Source organism: Vidua macroura, chromosome 21 (genome assembly GCF_024509145.1).
Source record: "Vidua macroura isolate BioBank_ID:100142 chromosome 21, ASM2450914v1, whole genome shotgun sequence".
Taxonomy (NCBI): Eukaryota; Metazoa; Chordata; class Aves; order Passeriformes; family Viduidae; genus Vidua; species Vidua macroura.
The window spans coordinates 9,544,134-9,561,308 of record NC_071591.1 but is presented as its reverse complement, the minus strand read 5'-3'; the positions used below and the strand labels follow the sequence as shown (position 1 = coordinate 9,561,308).

Here is a 17,175-nt window from a genome sequence, read left to right as displayed (position 1 = left end):
AAATGCATATTTTTAAGCTTAGCATCCTGCCTTTTTAAATTCTGCTCAGTGAGTGTGGAGCCCTGGTGTGGCTGAGCAGGTGGTGTGGGCTCTTGAGGCTGATCATGGCTTCCTTTGGCCTTGGTCTGCCCCTCGGGGTCTCTGGACAAGATGCTCAAGAGGAGGAAGAGTCAGAGGAGATGAGCTCCACTGAAGCCAGTTCCTGTTTGAGGTTCCAGCTCTTGTGGCACATGGTAAGATGTGCTCCACTATCAGAGGTGTCCAGTGCTGTCACCAACCCAAGCAGCAGTCAGCAGCCTCTTCTCAGGTGGGCTTTCACAAAGAGAGCCAGAGATTGAACCAGTCTCTCCCCTTTCCTCCCAACTTTTCTCCAGAGGAGTAGCTCAAAGTGAGTCCTGGAGCCATTTACAAAGAGCAAGACTGCGATGTTCCTCAGTGACAGTAGGGGTTGAGTGTAGGTGGAGTGAGATTCAGTTGGTGAAAAAATAGAATTGTAGAAATTTCCTGGGTTGGAAGGGACCTTCAGATCATCCAGTGCCACCCTGCTATGGGCAGGGACACCTTCCACTGTCCCAGGCTCCAAGCCCTGCCCCAGGGATCCAGGGGCAGCCACAGCTGCTCTGGGCACCCTGTGCCAGGGCCTGCCCACCCTGCCAGGGAACAATTCCTGCCCAATATCCCATCCATCCCTGCCCTCTGGCAGTGGGAGCCATTCCCTGGGTCCTCTCACTCCAGGCCCTTGTGAAGAGTCTCTCCATCTTCCTTGAGGGCTCCCTTCAGGCACTGGACGGTTGCATTTGGGTCACCCAAAGCTTCTCTTCTCCAGGCTGGCAGGCCTGTTCTTCATAGCTCACTTGTGTCATTGTTTCTGTTCCACTTCTGCTTTTGCTTCTGCCTCAGCTGCAGTGTGCAGGGACCTGTTCAGTACCCAACCACCCTCTGAGGAAAGAGCCTTGTCCTGATACCCAACCTAAACCTCCTTCCTTGTTTTTCCCCCATCAGCTCTTGTTTTCCTGGGACTTGAGCACTCTGAGTGCCAAGTCATGCTCGGGAAACTCTTCTGTTTCCTGAAGCTGTGTCCAAAAAAACCAAACAAACAGGGTAGTTAACTAGAGGGGTGGAACTCCCTCCTCAGTGCTGCTCCCTCCCCTGCTGTGTGGTTTTCTTCCTCCTGAGCTCAGAAATGCTGTGTGAGGGCAGTGACCCCCCTCCCTTCACCACCTTGGTGCTTTATTTCTCCTTTGTGATACCCTGTGGGGGAACAGGAAAGGTGGGAGATGTTTGTGTTTGACACAGGTGCACTGTTCTGTATCCCACATTTCCTGTGTTCCTCTTGTCTCCACTGCAGCTCCCGGGGTCAGGGTTGCCTTAGGGAGCCTCTCAGCAGTTCTGATACTGGATTTGTTGGGAACAGGACCTGGGTGTAACCACTGGGTCTTTCCTGCAGAGTTTTGGTTTCAAACTGTTTAAACTGTCCTGGTAACTTAGACAAAGTAACATCCCATGCTGCTGCCAAACCTTGGCCATGAACCTGCTCAGGCCCATGCTCTGCTCAGACTCTGAGGTTGTTTTAGGATTGTTTTGGGGATTCTCTTGGTCACTTGAGGTTCCCCATATCCCAAGGCTAACGTGGTGCTCTCCTGCAGCAGGAATTTGTAATCCAGGATGATTATTTTTTTACTGCTTGGTACAGAGGCCTGTACCTGCAGAACTGTCACACACAAATGTGATTTTTCCCAGTTTTTTACGTCCATGAAGAAACTGAATCCCAGAATATGAACTGACCATTTCCAGTGCTGGTGGGAAGTTTGGCTGAGAAGGGGAGCGCTGGGCAGCTGGGAGGGACTGGCTGCCAGTCCACGCTCTCCTGGCCTGGTGCTGCTCAAGAGTGTGAGAAGAGAGACCATTTCCAGAAAACAATTTTAGTAGTGAACATCTCCTTCTGCATCCATGTTTTGATAGTGAAAATCTGCTTCCAGCTTCTCAGAGAACCTCAGAGAAAGGTTTCACTCCTGTGCCAGGAATTACACAGAACCCTGTTGTGCAGGTAAACCCTGCATGGCAGGAGCTGGGCTGGCAGCACTGGGGTGCAGGGTCTGGGATTCCAGGGATCCAGGAGTATGGGGTGCAGGGTCTGGGATTCCAGGGATCTAGGAGTATGGGGTGCAGGGTCTGGGATTCCAGGGATCCAGGAGTATGGGGTGCAGGGTCTGGGATTCCAGGGACCCAGGAGTATGGGGTGCAGGGTCTGGGATTCCAGGGATCTAGGAGTATGGGGTGCAGGGTCTGGGATTCCAGGGATCTAGGAGTATGGGGTGCAGGGTCTGGGATTCCAGGGATCTGGGCTGCCAGGGATGTGGGGTGCAGGGTGCTGGATGTGCAAGGTCTGGAATTCCAAGGATGCAGGGTATGGGGTGCAGGGTGTTTGATGTACAGGGCCTAGGATTCCAGGGATACAGGGGTATGGGGTGCCAGGTGCTGGATGTGCTGGGTCTGAGAGTGTGGGATCTGGGATTCCAGGGATCTGGGGTGCAGGGTGCTGCATGTGCACAGTGCTGGGGTGCAGGACAGTGGCTTTTCCCTGTGCCAAGGCCAGGATCCCCCATGGTTCTGCTCTGGGGTTCCCGCTCAGAGCAGTTCTCTCCCTTCTGCTCCCACAGCTGCTGCTGCAGGGCTGGTGCTGGCGCAGCTCCGGGGGAGGTTCAGCCGGGCTGGATTAGGGATTTTTTTCCCAGACTTTCAGCACGGCACTGCTGTGGGTGTGCACTAGAGGGTGGTGCAGCCTTGCGTGCCCTGAAATCCTCCCGGAATGGCTCACGGGGAGCTGGGATCGCTCCCTGCTCACACTTAGAGGTGACAATTTGTCTTTACAACACGGGTGTGATCCCTGTGACACGAACAAACCGTGTGTTCTCTCCAAACCCACTGAGCCTGACTGCCGAGAGAATTTTTACAAAGAATTTAGGTCTGTGGGTTTTCCTGAGGGAGCAGAGGAACTCAGTGAGGCTCTTCAGGCTCAGCTGGGCTGTGATTTACATGATGACAAGAGGTGGGCACGGGACAACTGAAGCCATTGTCAGGCACCCTCACACTCCTGAATGCTCCAGAGCACCTGCTCCTCGGCAGAACAGCCCGTTCTTGGTGCTGAGGGCTCTGCACCCACTGGAAAATGGTTGGGAACAATGAAGGGGATGTGGTGCAGGTGGCTGGAGTGTCTGATAAAGGCTGGAGCAGATGCTGGACAGCAGAAAACTAAGTTATCTCTCTCCAAGAGACTTTTCTGGCAGAGCTGCTGCAAGATTCAGACTTTGCAGTCTCCTTTAGGTTAATTCTGGTGAGTTGTGCATGGTGGGGAATTTGATTTGTGACTTCTGCAAAAGAGAAGTTCTCCTTATCCAGCTCCTTAGGATGAATGTCTGTCTTCAACTTTGGAAGAGTTGCATCTAGCCCAGAAAATGAAGTGACATGAAAAATCTTGTTAACTCCTGTCCTGGTTTCAGCTGGGAGAGAGATAATTTTTCTTAGTTATTTAATTACTTTTTCAGTATAATTCAGCCACTTGAGGGCGGAGAACATCCCTGATTTTGCCTGTAGGTGCATTAAAGGTGTTTCTATCTGCTCTAAATGCTATTTGAGCTCTCCTCAGGCTGGGGCTGTCTCGGGAGGTGTGTTTGGAGGTGCCCAGCAGCAGGGCTGTGTGGGGCAGGGCTGTGCCACAGCCTGGACCTGGGTGCTCTGAGTATCTCGAGGCAGAGAGCACATGGGGCTCTCCAGGGTCTCCAGCCTTTATTCCAGTTTTGATGGGTGGCACACAGAAGCTGCTCTATGTTCCCTTTTGTACAGCAGTCAGAAGCCTGTTCTGGCACACAAGTGCCACTGTTCCTCCAGCTGTGTCTGTGGATAGGAGTCCTGATGGAGCAGCTTTGCAGAAGGAAGTATTTCTGCACTTTCTGTCTGTGCAGCTCTGGTAGATCCTTCTGTGACCTCTCTGCTCTCTCCACTCTCCATTCTCACCTTAATTTCCCCTCCAGGCTTTGTTAACAAGGACCAAGCTCCTTCCCCATGGCTCTGAACCCCAGGCATGCTCTGGGTGTCCTTGCCAGCACTCCTCTTCCACCAGGGCCAGGCTCAGCATTAAAAGCAAGAGGCAAATCAGCATCTCAGAGCTTCAGGTGGGTGCAAAACCTGGATCGAGGGCAGCTCCACTCAGGGTCACTCAGTGCTGCCACACAGTTGCCCAATTCATGGACATCTGCATTCCCTGCTCTTCCCCAAGTCCCTTCCCTGTTCTTGCCCTCTGTGGTGCCAAAAGGACCATCAGCAAATTGAGGAGAATCCAGCAGCACGTGGAGCCCACACTAAAGATAACGAGGTCAGTCCAGCTGGAAAGAGAACTTCACCAAAGAGCTGAACCATCTGTGTGGGTGGATTTCGGCCTGCTGGACCTGCCAGGGGAGTTTGGGAAGGACAAGGCTGCACAGCTGGAGGCAGTGAAACCTGCTTCCTTTTCTAGCAAAACAATTGCACAAGGGGCAAAGGTGTCTCAGCTGGGCTGACAGAGCTACCCTGGGTGAGTCTGTGCTCTGCTTCTCCTCACCAGCAGGGTGTGTGCCCAGGGAAGGGGAAAAACATCCCTGGGAGATCACAGCCTCACATCTGCCTGTGTTGGAGAGAGCAGCCCAGGAGTGAGAACTGGGGTCTGTCCTTCTTCAACAGCTTCTGTGAATGCCATTCTATGGCAAGAAAGTGAGAAAGAATCAGCAGGGTTTGGGTTGGAAGAGACCTTAAATCCCATCCCACCCCTGCCATGGCAGGGACACCTCCCACTGTCCCAGGCTGCTCCCAGCCCTGTCCAGCCTGGCCTTGGGCACTGCCAGGGATCCAGGGGCAGCCCCAGCTGCTCTGGGCACCCTGTGCCAGGGCCTGCCCACCCTCAGATATTCCTGTGGTAGTTTCCACAGGAACCCTGTGGTAGTAACCAACCCTCCAGCTTGAGCCAGAATAAACCGTGCTGGTTCTTGTGCCATTGTCATAAAAAACCAGTCCAGGACTCAAGAGACAATTATTATTGTAGTTTTAATATTCATTTTTTCCCCTCAGGCCAGCATCAATTTGCTGTGCCAATGCTGAGTTGCCTGATGAGGGTTAACAGAACAAAGAAGTGGTGAAATGTGTACAACGTCCTGGTAATGAATCATTAGCAATCTGATACAAAGCAACCCAGTGATTAGGAATGCAGTTTCATGTTACCACTTTTTCAGGCACAGTTGTAGGTAGAAGCAAGTAAATACCCTCAGAAGAAATGTGTCTCATAGCATCTGTTATTTCTTCTGTTAATTATTGACTCATGTGAGCCTGTGGAAGGAGCTGACAGATTCTGCAAAGCCCCTTGTTCTTTTTAACTCTGAAACTCCATTTTCCTCTCTGCTCTGGAGGCTGAGAGCTGCTCTGGCAGTTTGTGTCCACTCTCCTCTCTGCTTCCAGACATGGAAGGACAGGAGCCCTGGTGTGCTGAGAGAGGAAAGAGAGGGCTGTGGCTGCAGTGCTTTATTCCCCTGAGCTCACACCTTGGTCAAGGTGTCATCAGTGACTTGTGAAACCAAGCCTGGGTGCCAGCAGCAATAAAACATCTGCTCCAGTGGGTCACAGGCAGGTTTGTTCCCAGCCCACGTTCTCCAAACCAGCACCGTGGTCTCTGCTCAGTCTCCTCTGAATAATCACAGAATTGCAGAGGGATTTTTACAGGTTCCTTGAAAAGCAGCCAAAGGGCAAGGAAGGGAATCTGTTTTCCATCTCACCTACACCCAGCAGGACAACGTTCATGGGCTTTGGCTGTGGAGATGCAGGAAACAGCCCTGCAACCAACAGGGCCCTGCTTGGGGGATCTGGGGACACCAGGACCTCCAATCCACCTTGGCCACTGCTGTGTCTGAGCAGAGGGACTTGCACTTGCAGGTGTTTGTGGCCTGACTCTGCCTGGGGGGGTCACTGGACCTTTTGTATGCCACAGGAATTTTGGGCCATGACCTCGTGGCCTCTTGCAAGAGCTCCTTGTCCTGATGTTTCAGTTTGACCTGTGTGTGGGAGGTTTGGTGTTTCCAAAACTTGTCTGCCCTGGTAGTTGGAGGGATCCTGCAGCCTTTGGGCTCCAAAAGGGAAATGCAGATCATTGTCTATGCAATGAAACTCAGGAATTCCTTCTAAAAAGCCAAAAATTGCAGCAAGGTTTAGGTCAAGGCTGATTTACTGAAAGAAAAACCAGTTGTTGCTGCCTTTTGGTGATGCACCTTGGGGGTTGTGAGAGTTCTGGGTCAATGGTGAGCCTCAGGAAGGTGGGTTTTCCCGTTTGTTACTCAGCCACACCACATTCCAAGTGGAAGAATGGGATGATGGATGCTTCCCAGGAGCCTGAAGGAATGTGATTGTTGGTGTTGCAGGGTGCCCTTGGGGCTGCAATGAATATAAATATTAACTGGCACCTACCCCCTCTGGTTCTTAAAATCTCTTTAGGAGTAAAGAGGCTTAGATTGGCACCCAAACTGAGGGGAATAGGCCCTGGGGAGCAGAGGGACACAGTCCTGTTCCTCAGGGCCTTTGCTCCAGCAATGCACAGCCCAAACAGTGGGAATGCTGCAGCAGTTGGGCTTGCAAGGGTGAAGGGCTGGTGACTACTCAATTATTCTGGCTTTTAATTCCAGCCCAACCAGCTGGACTGAGCCTTGGACAAAGAAGCTTGGCCTCACGTCCACCCTGGTTTTACAAAGGAATTTCAAACCTGCCCTGGCTGCTGCTTAGGAATGAGATGTTGTCATTGCTGAGGAGCTCAGCTGCGTCCCTTCTGTGTGTGCTTCTCCTCTGCATGGCTTTGTGCCCCACCAGAACTGGGGCAGACTGCTTTGTCTCCCAAAGTTTGCTTTTCATTCCCTGCTCTCCAAAGCCTGCCTGAGTTCCAGGCCCTCTGACACCACCCCAGGTCCTGCTTCCCTCTCACTTCAAGCTGGGGAGCTTTTCTCCTTTCCCACAGCCCCACGCAGGTTCCACCCGCTTGTCATTGCTGTGGGGCTGTGTGAAAGCAGCAGCAGGGACAGGGTGAGGGGTGCTGGCTCTTCATTCAAGCCCTTTGCAGAGCAGTGGAGAACTGGGGGAGCAGCTCAAGGCTCTGGCCTGCAGGTGAGCTCTGTTTGGTGCCTGTGTTATGTGATAACGCTGTATACACATTTTATTGGCTTATCTCTGGGTACTGATGGTTATCAAACAGGGCAAGAGCCCAGCTGTTAATTGCTCCCAACCCTTAGGAATCCACAGGGAGTTTGCAGAGTGCTGCTGGGCTCTGCTGATGGTGGTTGGACACATGAGGGATCCTCACAGGTGCTTCTGCTCCCACCAGACTTCTTCAGGGGAACACCGAGGCTGTGCCCTTGGGCTGAAGTTGTGGAATCACAGAATCCCAGACTGGTTTGGGTTAAAAGGGACCTTAAAACTCATCCCATCCCACCCCCTGCCGTGGGCAGGGACACCTCCCTCTGTCCCAGGCTGCTCCAAGCCCTGTCCAGCCTGGCCTGGGACACTTCCAGGGATCCAGGGGCAGCCCCAGCTGCTCTGGGCACCCTGTGCCAGGGCCTGCCCACCCTCCCAGGGAACAATTCCTTCCTAATATCTCATCTAAATCTACCTTCAGGCTGAGGGCAGAGAGGAAATACCAACATACCAGGGCTCCCCACTGCTGTGAGGGAGGTCCTGTACCCCCTGTACCCCATGGCCATCACAGGGGTCCCTCAGCAGCACCCTGCCCTCCCAAAATGGGCTTTAATCACTCTAAAATCTACATTTTTTTTACTCATTTGTCCAAGAACTTACTGCTTGTGGCTAGTCACAGTTTGGGAATCAGCTGCCGTGGTCTCAGCTCACGAATTGTTGGCTTTTCTGCTTTATGTAGTATTAAATGTTATTTTTGTTCAGATGTTGGAGCATCTCTTGCAGATCTGAGTGAGTTGTTAGGAGTTATTCTGCTGCTCCTGCCCTGGTAATGTCTCTCCCTGTGGGAAAAGCTTCTCTCCCCTGGAACAAAGGAGTCACGTTGGGTTTACTCATCAAAAATTGCATATGTATGAAATATCAGTGCTGTCCTTGGTCTCCAAGCCCCCACCACGTCTGACTCGTGCCATACATTAGAACCCATCACCCGCAGCCTGGCAACTCTCTCCGTTGCCATGGGAACAGCTCCACTATCCTTTCGTGGAGAACCTCAAATATTCCCATTTTCAGAGCTGCTAGAACACCTCCAGTCCTGGCTGCTTTCATTCACTTGCTCACTCCCCTCCACTCCCAATTTAGAGAGTTACTCAGCACTTCTGGGCTCCTCATGAGCTGGCTGAGGGAAAGTCCCACAGCACTTTGGAGGTGCACGTTTGTCTGGGGCAGTGATGCTGCCCTTGGGTTGATTTCATGTGCAGATCTATCATGGAATTAGCATTACCCAGTGTGTGTTAATTTGGTACTTAATAGAAAATTATCAGTGCCCTGGCTACTGCACACTTGTCTGTGCTTACACACCCAAGGGTAAAAGTTTCTGAGGAACCTCTGGCCTCGGGTGGGTGAGGTAAGCTGGGTTGGGTGGGCAGCACCTTCCCCGTGGTGAGTTTATGGTGGGAGGGTTGTGATGTGTTTGTCACACCTGAATTGCACTGCCCAGCTCTCCCTGTCTGTGTAGGAGCTGTGGGATAGAGGATCCTGGGGGTCCCTGGGTTTGCCCCTCCTCAGGGCCCCTTTTCTGCAGTTGGCACAGCTCCACTGGGCACAGGTTTGGTTCTGGATAGCCATAAATGGTTATTGAGGGCTTATGATTTCACTTATGGGAATATTGCACTGGAATAACGTGAATTTTGAGTAAGATGGTTTTAAAAACAATAATTGGGGGAGCATTTTTTTTTTTTTTTTTGTTCATACAAGTGTCATAGCAAGACACCTTTGTGCTTTTATCCTGCTAGAAATTCCAGGCACAAATATTGCATTGTGTCCATGGAGGAAAAAAGGGAGAGACTGAGGGCATCTCAGGGTGTTCAGATCCTGGCACAGGGTGCCCAGAGCAGCTGTGGCCGCCCCTGCATCCCTGGCAGTGCCCAAGGCCAGGGTGGATGGGGCTTGGAGCCACCTGGGATGGTGGAAGATTTCCCTGCCCATTGCAGGGGTGGAACAAGATGAATTTTAAGGTCTCTTCCAACCAAAACCAGTCTGGGATTCTGTGATCTGGTGACACAACCAGATGTCAGCTAGATCCTCCACTCTAAGGGAAGGAGGTCGAGGGGCTGGGAGGGGAGCTGTGGTTTGGGGAGCCTGGATGCTGTGGCCACAGCTTTCCTGCACATCAGGAGCCTGTCAGAGCCTCCCACCAGGAAAACAGCAGCTGAAGGTTCAGGTAAGGGATACCAGCGAGGAAAACAAAATAAGAGAGTGAGAAAACAGCAGGAGAAAAATTTCTCAGCAGCAAAATACTCAGTAACACTCCTAAACAAGATTGGCTCGGTGCAGCCCCAAATCCTGAGGCACTGGGAAGAGCCAGCTCGGAGGATCCCCAGCCACTGCCTGGGGCTTTGATTTATTCCTCGCAGCCAGGCAGTGTCCCTGCCTGTGCCGGTGCTCGGGCACGGCAGCCAAGTCTCCCCTCCACCCCCGAGAGGGGCGGCTGCTGCTGCCATCCAGAGCGGGCAGCTGCGGCTGCGGAGCGATGCGGACACAGCCGTGAGGCAGAGGGGCACCGGGGGCTGGATGTGACCCAGCCCGCGGGGGGAGCGGCCGGAGCCGTGCCTGTGCTGCTGCCCGCGATAGGCACCGGGCTCTGATCCCCCGGGGATTTCTCCAGCGCTCCCTCACTCCGCGCAGAGCCCAGCCCGCTCTCAGCAGCCACCTTCGCATCCCTGCGGCTTCCCGGAGCCCTGCCCGCAGCAGCGGCTCCCCCCGAGCAAATGTCACCTGTACCCAATGAAGCAGACCCCGAGGTGCCGCGAATGGATCCCAGGATTCTCATTTTCCTTCTCTATGTGATGATCCTGCACGAGCTGGTGAGTGGCTGGATGGAGTACCAGAAGCAGATGGCCAAGCCAAAGAAGCAGGCAGGTCCGGTGTGGTCCTCCAGGTGAGTTGCTGCCTGTTCTGTTCCCGAAGGGGCACATCGGGGATGTTTGGATGGGGAGGATTGTTTTTGTGTGCATCCACCGGTCCTGATAGATGTGTCTGTGTCTGTCTCCTCTGCTGGGCATTATGCACTGAGGGGGGATTAAGGTCTGTTAATCCTTTGAGCCTGCATTGTCTGAGCATCCCGTGCATTTGACACACTTGCAGATAAACACGTCTGTCATTTGCCTGGGGCTTTCTTTGGGATTTTTTTCCAGTGGGAATGTGCTGTAACTCAGCATATTTGCTGTGACTCAGGTTCCCAATCACCAGACCTGGAAGAGAAAAATGTGGGTAGCACAAGGAGCTACGCTTCATGCATGATATTCATCAATGAGGCACAAACCTCCAGAGACTGCTTGCAATCAGAGTATTTCATGTTAAATCACTACTGTGCATGTCACTATCTCCCTGTCTCCTCCCACTCCCTGGGCTGTGCCCACTACACCAATCCCTTGTTTTCTGCCCAACAACAAAAATGACCTGGAGAAATAAGGGCAATTAATGAAAAATGCTGCATATCTTTAAAATTCAGATCTGTTCCTGCAAACATTATTTACGTGCTGTTCACATGTAACAGTGTTTGGGGTCACAGTTGGCTTGGTTGGGGTCTTATCAGGAAGAATATCTGGACATCAGATATTCCTTATCTTCCACCAGCCCTGGGATTAGGGAATCACACCCCAAAATCCACCTCCTGCCAGATCTCAGGCCATGGCACAACAGCCCCTCAGAGCTTTGGACCTAAAAATGTGCCCGTGACCCAGTTTGCTCCAGGTCTGGCTGCTGCAGCTCGAGTGCACAGAGCTCTCAGCTCAGTCCTTATCCTAATCCTCTGATGTGCATCATTCCCAGCCACGATTCCAGCCCTGCTGTGCCTGGTGCTGCACAAACACCCCCCAGAGGCTCCATCGATGAAACCCCCAGAGAGAGCAGTGCTGTGAGGATGCACCCATGGCTCACTGGAAATCAGCAGCTCCCAGCCCCTTCATCCACAGCTCAGGAATACCATCCCTGGCTGGATTTCCAGACCAGCAGAGCTCAGCTGCACCTTGTGCAAGTGAAATTATCAGCACTGGGAACACTGCCATGGGTGGAGACAGCACAGAAATAGCTTGAAAGGGATGGGGCTGGCCGGGTTCTGATCGAGGTCAGAGGCAGATTTCCTTTCTGTCTCCAAGGCAGAGTGCAGGGAGGAACTGGGACACAACTTGCACTGAGCTCGGGGCACCCTGATGCCAGAGAGAAAACCTAATGGAGTTATTTGGGTTACTCGAAGCCACCAAACAACTTGCATCAAGCAGCCACAATACCGTTGCAAGACTGGCGGTTTTTAAAGAGAATTAGGTACCCCATCAAACCCCAAAAAAATCCCCAAGAGCTGCCACCACACCCAGCCTCGTTTGGGATGTGGGACCAAGCTGGATGATCTGTGCAGGGCTCCACATCCTGGAGACATCCTGGAGACATCCTGGAGACATCCCAGCCCTCTCCATTGGGGCTGGGTGTGCAGCCCACCCTGCTGTCACAGCCCTGCTCCTGCTGCTCCTCCAGCTGCCCCCAGTTTGGAAAGCAGAGCCACCAGGTCTGTGTGGATCACCTGGATAATGCACAGATTGCACCATAAGCAGGTGAAGCTCCGTGACCCAGAGAACTGCAGAATCACAGGAGGAATTGGGATCCTTTTAGTGGAATTAAGACTGTCCCGTGTGGACTCGCTGGTTCTGGTGTAGCCTGGTCTCACACACCCCTGCTGCAATAACGTGAGGTGTTCTTGACTGATGAGCCCTCGAGGTTCCAGTGCCCAGAGAGCACAGCTGGAACCAGATGTTCATCCTTCAGTTTGGTCCTGGGCTCAGAAAATGCTCAGGAACAGCTGCCACATCTCTAGCCAGACTGTCTATGGAGTTCAGGCCGAGGCTCAGCAGTGGGGAAAAGCTTCCTCGTGCCTTGCACCGGGCCAGGACCAGCTCAGCACCTGCTCCAGAGCGAGAACAGGGAGCTGGGACACCCAGCCCAGCCCTGCCCAGCCCAGCCCAGCCCAGCCCTGCCCAGCCCTGCCCAGCCCTGTGGCAGTGGCACTGCAGCCTCGGCAGGGCTGGTGCCATCTCCAGCCAGGAGGGGCTGGTGTGCTCTGGGACTCAAGGGTTATAGGATTTTAGGAAGGATTTGCAGCCACTGCCAAGGCAGCCCCGCAAAACCTTCCTGTGAGAGCTTAACCCTGAGGTAAGAGCGAGGCAGAGCTCCTTGGATGAGCTGGGTGTGAGGGCTCTGCCTCCCAGCACAGCCTGCAGCTGGGCCAGCGCTGGGGAGGTGAGGCTCCATCTCCTGCCACTGGGCCTGAGTGCCATCTCCCCAGCCTGGTAAAGGTAATTAACATCAAAACCAATGAGGAAATTCAGTTATAAACAGTGAGCTAATTAGGAATTAGGACAGGAGAGTGCTCTCTCTGACTGTAGTCTCAGCCCAGGCAGATTTCAGGGCTCTCCTTTCGTGGCTGTTGAATAGTAACAGGCTCTGTTGTGAGGCAGCTTTTTCTCACATTCACAGCTTTTCCACAGCTCGTCTTCCTCCGCTCCTGGAGTGGCTGGCGGCTCCCGCCCCTGCTCCATTCATCAGCCTCTCCCGGCGCCGTCCCTGCTCCCCTTCCTCCAGTGCTGCGGGCGGGGGGAGCCCAGCCCAGAATCCCGGACTGGGCTGGGTTGGAAGGGGCTGTAAGGATAATTTCACTGCCCCCCCCCAGTGTCACTGTCCCAGGCTGCTCCCAGCTCTGTCCAGCCTGGCCTTGGGCACTGCCAGGGATCCAGGGGCAGCCACAGCTGCTCTGGGCACCCTGTGCCAGGGCCTGCCCACCCTCACAGGGAACAATTCCTTCCCAATATCCCATCCATCCCTGCCCTCTGGCAGTGGAAGCCATTCCCTGTGTCCTGTCCCTCCATCCCTTGTCCCCAGTCCCTCTCCAGCTCTCCTGGAGCCCCTTCAGGCCCTGGAAGGGCTCTGAGCTCTCCATGGAGCTTCTCCTCTCCAGGTGAGCACCCCCAGCTCTGCCAGCCTGGCTCCAGATCAGAGGGCTCCAGCCCCTGGAGCAGCTCCGTGGCCTCCTCTGGACAATGTTTATTGATGAAGCCACTGGGGATCACAGGACAAGTGACTGAGCAGGATCTAGAAAGGAGGGAGGTCTCTGATCACCAGAGATCACCATGGACAGCCCTTTTGGCAGGAATGGGAAGTGCTTCACCCCGTGTGAATGTCACCCCAAATTCCTACAGACACTGCTGTGCCCACATCGCCCTCTGCACTGGCAGCACAAGGTGCACGTCTGCCGTGCCAGTCTTTTGCCAACTTTGCAAATCCAGATGTGAAAATGGGGCCTGAAGGTGTTAGCCAGGAGGGAGAGGAGAAAAGCCTGGACACAGTGCCCAGGAGGAGGAGAAATGCTCAGGGCAGGTGGCTCTGAGTGTTCAGCTATCCCAGAGGAGCTCCAGGTGAACATAATCCCACTGCTCCTGCAGCTGAGCCAGCTCTGTGGCACTGTCCCATCTGCATGTGGTGTGGTGAATCGTGGTGTGCTTGGTTCATGGAATGTTGATCCCAGGATCACCCCCTGAGAGAACCCAGGGTGGCAAAAATCCCAAAGAAGTGCCAGGAGTGCACATTGTTTGGTTTAGTGGTTTTAAGGAAAGCTGCTCAAAGATACTGGAGGTTCTGAAGGGGGTTGGTTTCAGTGGCCCCCGGCCAGAGGGGACAGTCCTGGGGGCTCTGGGTGTTTGTGGGGTTTATGGGGTTCTGTTTAGGGGGTTCTGAGCTGCACCTGTAGTTCAGCAGCTCTGTCCAAGACCTCCAGGAGCTGGGGCAGGGAAGGTTCCCATCACCCAGCAGGGCAGAGCCCTGGGAGAGGCTCAGCCCCAATTCTCTGCCCACCCTGAGCACCAGGGCAGGATCCAGCGCTCCATCCCTTGGCAGCAGCGGTGGTGAACCAAAATTCCCTGTCCTTTTAGGAGCCTCCACTGGGTGCAGGTGTGCCCCAGGCAGTAACCATGTCTTCTTGCTTTGTTCCTCAGCAGCAGCACCCCCAGAGCAGCCCCCTCCAGCTTCTCCAGGCCGCTGGTGCACTCGGTGCGCAGGGAGCGGTACCGGGACTGGAGGAAGCCGGGCAGGATCATCCGCAAAGCCTGAGCAGGATCTGCTGGGGGCGTGGGGAGGCTGCTGAGCCAGAGACAGCCCCGCTCAGGGCCTGCAGCACCTCCCACACGGAGAGCATCCTCCAGGGATCTGCGTCCTGCAGCTTGCCACGGCTGAGAGGGAACGAGCCCCTTCCTCCCGGGCATCCATCCCCGCCCGGGGAGGAGCCACCGCGGAGCAGCGGGATAGCCCGAGGTGGGACAAGGATTTTGCCACCCAACACCATGAAGTGACTTTTCTTTCTTCTTCCCCAAGGGCTGAGTGGATGGAGAGCAGATTTCCCAGGGGAAAATGGAATTTACTCCTGCATGAGCAGGAGTCTTCCTGGGAAGACTCCCAGTGGTTTCAGGCTCCTCTTCTCCCGCTCCAGGACTGCGTGGCCAGTCAGCAGCATTTCTCAAAGTGGCTGGAAAACCTTCAGCGTCCAGTTTGGCACCACTCCCAGGAGGAGCTGCCTCCCCTGGGACACCCAGAAGTCACAGCACTTTGGGAATGCTGGCTCCCTGTTAAGTCTGTGCACTAAGAGCCTGCCAATTATTTTCTGCTTTTCCCCACCTTTGTTAAATTAGTTGTTCCAGGGAAGAGGAGGGAAAATGTCCTGAACCAGTGACTCAGAGTTATGTCACCAATTGCAATTTACTGCAATGGCCTTGTAATTAGCATTTTTGGAGCCTTCCCAGCAGCTGAGGTAAATAAATGTAAGAGCCACTTTCTAATGAGCAGATAGGTGGAGAAGGAATACAATCGTGCTCTTTAGACTCTGTTGTTTAGGCATAAAATCAGATTTTCGAGGCAAAAGTCAGTTGTACATCCTGCAGCCCACAGAGCTGGAATCGTGGAGCATGGAAGGATTCTGACACTGGGCTCTAACAGCAGCTGCCCATGGCAAAACTGCTCCTTATTTGCTGAACATAATGTTTGGCTCAAACACAGCCTGTTTTCCTCGTTGCCAACCATTTGTGAGCCTGACTCAGGCTCAGACACATTATCCAGAAGCAGATAGGAAGGGGAGTCGGAATAGATTATGCATTCATTATCCAGAAGTAGTACATTTGCACATTTGTCTGCTGCTCAGTTGTTTGCAAATCGTTCCTGGTGGTTGATGCTGTGTTTGTTCAGTCACCCAGGGCTGGAAGTTCCCAATCCTCTCTCCCAGGCAGGCTGGATCAGTGAATTGGATGTAAATCTCTGCTTTCACCTAGAGGACACGAAGTTTCTACCTTGAAGTTCATGCCTTGTGTTGAAATGGTTTTGAAAAAGGAGGCAGAAATGTCTGTGAACAGTTTCTGCACTTTTCAAAGCATAAATTCTGTAAAATTGTGAAATTGCATTTTAAAAAATTGTGAAATTCAGCATAAAACCTGAAATTGTGTCTCAGCTCTGGGACACTGGGGCTGTTCCCTTGTCCTGATCCATGCAGGTACAAGTGGCAGCAGCAGATGGAGATGTCCGGAGGGAAAAAACTCAGGAAGTGTTCCTGTGTGCTGGGGGAGTTTGCTATCCAGGAGTTGAGAGTGTCTGGGGGATGTTCTCCCCGCTTTTCTGCCAGAGCCTGGGTGAGTTTGGGAGCTCTGGCTGTGGAAAAAGGGTTTGAATTAATTCCTGCAGTGGGGCAGGGTAGGGCTGGCCCCAGGACCACGCTGGGCTCCCAGCCTCAGAGGGACAGCCAGCCTGAGCAGGGACAGGAGATGGACCTTTAAGGGAGGGTGAAGGGCCAGGGCTGCCTTGCCCTGATGATCACATGCTGGATTTACCCTGTAAATATGATATTGTTTACTCCCAATAAACTCTTTTACATACATAGGACTCAGACTGTCTCTGATCTCATTCAGCCCTTCTGTCTCTCTGCTGCTTTTGCCTTTCCCAGCCTGAGACCCAGTGGAGGTGTTGGCTGGAATCTGGGGGTAACCCAGTATGGATAAAAGCTGAATTTACAGCACAAATGTTCATGTTCTCATCCTTTATGCAGAGGAACCCAGGACTGCCAACCAGAGCCTGGTTTCAGATGGTTGTAGGTTTGGATTGGGTTTTTTAATATTCAGGTCACTCTGCAGCTCTGTTGGAGAAAGTCCTGCCCAAGGAACCTGCCCTGGGGTGGCAGCTGGTGATGGTGGAGAGCTCAGCACCCATCAGGCTGCAGTGGTGTGGACCCCAGAGCCCTGAGGGAGTGGTGAAAGCCAAAGCTGGGTCCAGATCCTGCAAAGACTCACCTTCCCCATGGCATTTGGGCTGACCAGGGTGTGGAGGACACAGCCAAGGGTGGCCAGTGGGCACCTGTCTGTACCTTCAGCCCCCTGAGGGCTTTGGGCCTGGCTCTGCACCCCTCAGCACCCCTGGACACACAATTCCCCCGTGCAGGAGAGGGGGGGACTCCTCTGCAAGGAGAGGCTGTGCTGTGATGTCACAATGCACAAGGAATGTCTCTGGACAGGAATTCCCAAAACCCCCCTCATGTGCTGTAACCAGCAGTGCCTCTGACACAAAACCAGCACAGCCACTGCACTGAGCTGGGATATTTGGTCCAAAAGAAGGCACATGCCCCAAAACACCCAAAAACCCACCAAGAGCCAGCACTTTATGGATGTGCAGGTCACGATGTGCAGCTTCCCCTGAGGGGAACAGGGAGAAGTTGTCTCGTGTGGCTTCAGCTGGGGCACGAGGCTGTGGGGGCTGTTGGCTCTGCTCAAAATAGACTCTATGGGCTGCACCCTAAACCACATTTTTGTCAGAAACTTCCCTTTTAGCTTGAATTTCATTTTGCAGCCCTTTCACAGTGAGTCAGTGAAAGCCCCAGTCACCCTGGAGCTGCTCACAGGAGAGCTC

The 17,175-nt window shown here is 53.5% G+C and overlaps 1 long non-coding RNA gene across 1 annotated transcript; it reads right to left on the bottom strand.

Moving 5' to 3' along the window:
* Positions 1-15,355: 15,355 nt before the first annotated feature.
* LOC128817737 (uncharacterized) lies at positions 15,356-16,715 on the bottom strand. The gene is made up of 2 exons (XR_008440270.1): positions 16,563-16,715; positions 15,356-15,550 (listed from the first exon to the last, which is right to left on the bottom strand). It is a non-coding gene; the product is annotated as an uncharacterized LOC128817737 (long non-coding RNA).
* Between the last annotated feature and the right edge of the window lie 460 nt (positions 16,716-17,175).